At 44.9% G+C, this 6586-nt stretch overlaps 1 pseudogene; it reads right to left on the reverse strand.

The window, feature by feature from the left end:
• Window positions 1–2726, reverse strand: part of LOC111551872 — a 55641-nt pseudogene extending 52915 nt beyond the window's left edge.
• Between the last annotated feature and the right edge of the window lie 3860 nt (window positions 2727–6586).

Raw genomic sequence — 6586 nt, forward strand, 5'->3', positions numbered from 1 at the left:
GTTTTGTTTTGTTTTTGAGACATGGTCTCACTCTGTTGCCCAGGCCGGAGTGCAGTGGCGCAATCTCAGCTCACTGCAGCCTCTGCCTCCCAGGATCATGTGATCCTCCCACCTCAGCCTCCCAAGTAGCTGGGATTACAGGCACGCACCACCACACCCAGCTAAGTTTTGTATTTTTTGTAGAGATGAGGTTTCGCCACACTGCCCAAGCTGGTCTCAAACTCCTGGGCTCAAGCAATCCACCCACCTTTGCCTCCCAAAGTGCTAGGATTATAGGCATGAGCCACTGTGCCTGGCCAAGAGCAGGGCTTTGCCATGTTGGCCAGGCTGGTCTCGAATTCCTGACCTCAAGTGATCCTCCTCTCTCAGTCTCCCAAAGTACTGAGATTATAGGCGTGAGCAACCAAGCATAGCCATAAAAAATGCTTTTTCTTTTTTTACGTGTGAGACAGGGTCTTGCTCTGTCACCAAGGTTGGAACGCAGTGGAGCAATCTCAGCTCACTGCAGCCTTGACCTCCTGAGCTCAAGCAATCCTCCCACCTCTGCCTCCAGAGTAGAAGGAATATGCCATTAGGCTTGGCTAATTTTTAAATTGTTTGTAGAGACAGGGTCTCGCTATGTTGGTCAGGCTGGTCTTGAACTCCTTGGCTCAAGTGATTCTCCCACCTCAGCCTCCCAAAGCGCTGGGATTACAGGCAAGAGCCACTGCACCCGGCTGAAAAAAAAGTTGTTAGAAATATTTCTGAGTACCATATTTCCTGCTTTGCTTTTAATAATATATTGCAAATACTCAGTTTCCACTCTGCAGCTGACTATGAATATGTTTATACTAACAGCTAATGACTGTGCCAAGCTTGTCTTTTTTACTTTGTATTAAATCCAGCTTTCTGGATTTTTTTCTCTCAGTTATGCTTGTATTTTTCCATATTCCTATGGTGAAGGCAGGAGTAGGCACTGGAGCCTATTGTCATGGATATAGATGACACTAAGTTAGTGAAAAGTATTCAATGATGAGATAATGATTATTTAGTCTCTAATATGAAGTAGTCCTTTTTAAAAAAAAAAAAAATTAGGCCAATGAAAGAAAATTTGACAATGGCTTCTGTAGATTATTTTAGGCTTTTATTTTTCTTTATTTAATTATATAGCTAAGAGAGAAGTCTGGTGTGTGAAGGTCAAACCTGGAGGTGACACAAAGCCATACCCTAAATTCTGATCTTAGCTCTATTGCTAATTAGGTATGTCTGAGGCCGCTAAGTCCCTGTTTCCAAAAGGGTTAAAAACAATCACCTAGCAAGGCCTCCTGCTGTTCAGCATAGTGCCCTAGATCCAGAGAATGCTATTTAAGAGCTCTTTTAAAATCTTTTTGCATGCAGGTTCTTATGTCCTCAGAGTATTATATATTTTATTTTTTGTTTATTTTTTTGAGATGGAGTCTCGCTGTGTTGCTCAGGCTGGAGTGCAATGGTGTGATCTCGGCTCACTGGAACCTCTACCTCCCTGGTTCAAGCGATTCCCCTGCCTCAGCCTCCCGAGTAACTGGGATTATAGGCACACACCACCATGCCTGGCTAATTTTTGTGTTCTTAGTAGAGATGAAGTTTTGCCATGTTGGCTAGGTTGGTCTTGAACTCCTAACATTGGGTGATCCACCCTCCGTGGCTTCCCAAAGTCCTGGGATTACAGACATGAGTCACCAGCCCGGCTGGAGTATTATATATTCTGAAAACAGCAAGGTTATGTCATTTACAGATGATAAAACTGAGAAAGAGAAAGATTAAAAGTTGGCCAACGTTTGACTGGATTGTGAGACAAGAGATCCAAAACCTGAACTTTCCAGCCCCTGAAACACTAACTATCACAGGAAAAATACATAGGGGACAAATGTTTGTGAAGTGTCTCCCATCAGCAACGTCTATATCTGGAACAGTATAGTTTATCAACTTGAAACACTATCTTTCCAATTTCTACGTTCTTCATCAAAATTCTTTCAAACGGCTGCATTAAGAGTTCATACTGGCCGGGTGTGGTGGCTGACGCCTGTAATCCCAGCTCTTTGGGAGGACAAGGTGGGAGGATTGCTTGAGATCAGGAGTTTGAGACCAGCCTGGGCAACATGGTGAAACTTCATCTTTACAAAAAATACAAAAATTAGCTGGGCCTGGTGGCACACTGCTATAGTCCCAGATACTTGGGAGGCAGAGGTGGGAGGATCACTTGAGCCTGGGAGGTGGAGTTTGCAGTGAGTGGAGATCACACCACTGCACTCTAGCCTAGGCAACAGAGCTAGACCCTGTTTCCAAAAAAAAAAAAAAAAACAACCAACCAAACAAAAAACAGTTCATACTGTAGCTGTGCCATAATTTACCATTTTCCTGGTGTGTTGAGTATTTTGCTGGGTGTGTGCCATTTGGACTTTATTTTTATACATCATTTATAGTTTTGGAGAAGTAGGAGTTCAATAGACAGTTATTGACCAAGTCACCAACCCCCGAAGACAGTTGAGAGGAGTTGCTTAAGGGTTTTCTCTCTTCTCTGTCTCAGTAGACACCCTAAACGTCTCAGAGTTTCAGGGGTATAATTAGAATCTTTTGAAGACTAATACGGACGTTAATTCTTCATTAATAAAGGGATAGGCACTATAGGAGCCGTCTAATGAGGTACCAGCTCTCCTTGGAGAATTATTCATTTGCTTGATTTTCTCTCCTCTTTCTCCTACCCCCATGCTGACGGTCTGTTAGGTTAACAAAACCAGTTTCATCCAGTTTTTTTGTAAGCATTTTCTCTCTGAAAGACAAGGAAGTTGTCTTAATCCATTCAGTCTGCTATAACAAAATACCATAAACTGGGTGATTTATAAACAACAAAATTTATTTCTCACAGTTGCGGAGGTTTGAATTCAAGGCAGATTTGGTGTCTGGTAAGGGCTGGCTTCCTGGTTCATGGATGGCCATCTTGTGACTGTAACCTCATATGGTGGAAGCAGCTAATGAGCTATTGGGACCTCTTTTATAGGGGCATTAATCCCTTCATAAGGGCTCTGCCCCCATGAACTAATCATCTCTCAAAGGCCCACATCCTAATATCATCACCTTGAAGGTTAGAATTGCAACATATGCATTTTGGGAGTGGGGACAGAAACATTCATTGTATTGCAGAAGGTATATGTATTAGTTACCTATTGCTACGTAATAAATTACCCCCCAAATTTAGCAGATTAAAACAACAAACATGTATTATTTCACACGATTTCTGAGAGTCAAGAATTCAGGGGTGGCTTAGCTGAGTGGTTCTGAGTGTCTTTCATGAGGCTATAGTCAAGCTATTGGCTGGAGCTGCAGTCATCTCAAGGCGTGACTGGGGCTGGGGAATCAGCTTCCAGGCTCACACACATAGTTGTTGGCAGGCATGGTTTGTTCACTGCCTGTTGACTGGAGCCTTCAGTTCTTCAACAGGTAGTTCTCTCCATAAGACTGCTTAGCACATGGCAGCTTGCCTCCCTGAGAGCAAGTGATCTAGGTTGGGAGTGGAAGCGGGGAGAGCACGCAAGACAGAAGCTGCAATCTTTTATAACCTACTCTTGGAAAAGTGACATACCAGCTTTTGTGCTACACGTTTTTGGTCACACAGACCAAGACTGGTACAATGTGAGAAAGGACTACCCACAGCTGTGAATACCTAGAGGAGGAATCACTGAGGGATATCTTGGAAGCTGGCTATCACAGCATCCAGTCAAGCCCTATTGCCTCTACAACCCATTCTTATCTCCGGAGGATCGGTAGAAACAGGGAAACATAATTTCAGACTTAAACAATGAGCTTCCCGCTTAGTCACTCTGGGAACTGTAAACTTACCCATGGTTTGTCAAGTCCTGTGTGGTTTGTAGAGGCATATGTTGGAGGGAGTGGAAACTTCTTTGTTCTCTCAATGATATTTAATTAGCATTTTGCCACATTTTCGGTTATGTTTGCCTGGTCTTCATAATAGGTCTTCATTTCCCATTGAAGTAACTAACTTTATATAAAATCCCACCAGCTCTGTATTTGTAACATTACTGGTGCTTTTTACATTAAATGCTTTTTTCCCTGAGGGTTGCCAAAGTAATTATGACAACTTTTCATAGAGTCTTTGTGTTACTTTGGGCTTAAATTCACATACTTCAACATGCATTAGAAAAGACATACACATATGTATTAATTCATTCTCATGATGCTATAAAGAAATACCTGAGACTGGGTAATCTATAAGGAAAAAAGGTTTAGGCCCGGCACGGTGGTTCATGCCTGTAATCCTAGCACTTTGGGAGGCCGAGGCGGGCAGATTCCTTGAGGCCAAGAGTTCGAGACCAGCCTGGCCAACATGGCAAAACCCCATATCTACTAAAAATATAAAAATTAGCCAGGCATGGTGGCGTGAGCCTATGGTCCCAGTTACTCTGAGACTGGGAGGTGGAAGTTGCAGCGAGCCAAGATTGCCCCACTGCATTCCAGGCTGGACGACAGAGTGAGACTCTGTCTCAAAAAAAAAAAAAAAGAAAAAAGAAAAAAAGAAGTTTAATTGGCTTATGATTCTGCAGGCTGAACAAGAAGCGTAGCTGCTTCTGCTTCTAGGGAAGCCTCAGGAAACTTACAATCACGGTGGAAGGCAAAGGGGAAGCAGCACTTCACACGGCCAAAGAAGGAACAAGAGGCTAGGGAGAGGTGCCACACACTTTTTTTTTTTTCCTAATTGTTTTTATTTATTATTTTCTTTCTTTCTTTTTTTTTTTTCTGAGATGGAGTCTTGCTCTGTCGCACAGGCTGGAGTGCAGTGGCACAATCTCGGCCACTGCAACCTCCACTTCCTGGGTTCAAGCGATTCTCCTGCCTCAGCCTCTTGAGTAGCTGGGACTGCAGGCGCCTGCCACCATGCCCTGCTAATTTTTGTATTTTCAGTAGAGACGGGGTTTCACCATATTGTCCAGGCTAGTCTCAAACTCCTAACCTTGTGATCTGCCCCACCTTGGCCTCCCAAAGTGCTAAGATTACATGCATGAACCACTGCATCCGGTCTACTTATTTTTTCTTATACTTATTTCAGATTCTCAAGTGTCACATACCTTTAAACAACCAGATCTCACAATAACTCACTCACTCACTATCATGAGAACAGCACCCGGGGGGATGGTGCCAACCCATTCATGAGAACTATGCCCACATGATCTGGTCACCTCCCACCAGGCCGCACCTCCAATACGGGAGATTATAATTCAACATGAAATTTGGTGGGGACACAGATCCAAACTGTATGAGCAAACTATTGTGGGCATTTCAGTGAATGTTAGAATACAGGCTGGCCACGGTGGCTCATGCCTATAATCCCAGCACTTTGGGAGGCCGAGGTGGGAGGATCCTTTGAGCCCAGGGGTTTGAGACCAGCTTGGGCAACATGGTGAAATTCTGTCTCTACAGAAAAATACAAAAATTAGCCGTATATGGTGGCACGCATCTGCAGTCCCAGCTGCTCAGGAGGCTGAGGTGGGAGATTGCTTGAGCCCGGGAGATGGGGGTTGCAGTGAGCTGTGCTCATGTCACTGCACTCCAGTCGGGGTGATACAGCAAGATCCTGTCTCAAAATTAATAAATAAAAAATAAAAAAAAATGCAGAGCTATATATATAATTTATTCTTAAATTCACTTATGTTTAAATAAAAGCTGCTATTAGCTAACTCACAATGTAAATTAAAAGTCTGGCCGGGCGCGGTGGCTCACACCTGTAATCCCAGCACTTTGGGAGGCCGAGACAGGCGGATAACGAGGTCAGGAGATTGAGACCATCCTGGTTAACACGGTGAAATCCCGTCTCTACTAAAAATACAAAAAAAATTAGCCGGGCTTGGTGATGGGTGCCTGTCATCACAGCTACTTGGGAGGCTGAAGCAGGAGAATGTCGTGAACCCGGTGATTTGCTTTCTAGGAAACTGATTTGCTTTCTAGGAAACCGATTTGCTTTCTAGGCTCACCAGGGCCAGTATTAAAGGACCAGCAAGTAGGCAAGGCTAGGAGCAAAACTGCAAGTTTATTTTTTGGTCAGCCAGCTTTGTGGGGGAGGGGTGAGGTCCGTCGGTCTCCGGCAGGGGAGGCCGGGGGAGTCACCCAGTGGAGCTCTCGGTCGAGGTTCCTAATGCAGTCCCGACAGGAGTGGGGGCTGAGTAAGTTCCCGCAGCTCCCCCGCCAGGAGCTGCTTTTATGTCCTGGGCCTGGGAGTGGGAGGGCAGTGGGCGGGACATAGGCGGGTCAGGGGCCGGGCGGTAGGCGTGGCTAGGCGGGTTCTGGTTTTTCTCCGTCGGAGGACGGGTTGCACCTGCGCAGTTGACCCGTGTCTTTCCCGGGCGCTGGAAAGTTGATGGTGAAGAACCCAGAACTGTGCCATCTGAAGAACCCGGAACTGTGCCATCTTGCCTCCGTTGGTCCAAACACCAGGGAGGCAGAGCTTGCAGTGAGCTGAGATCACGCCACTGCACTCCAGCCTGGGCAACAGAGTGAGATTCTGTCTCAAAAAAAAAAAAAAAAAAAAAAAAATCTGGATAAGAATCATTTACAACTA

This window comes from Piliocolobus tephrosceles, chromosome 8 (genome assembly GCF_002776525.5).
Source record: "Piliocolobus tephrosceles isolate RC106 chromosome 8, ASM277652v3, whole genome shotgun sequence".
NCBI classification, from domain to species: domain Eukaryota; kingdom Metazoa; phylum Chordata; class Mammalia; order Primates; family Cercopithecidae; genus Piliocolobus; species Piliocolobus tephrosceles.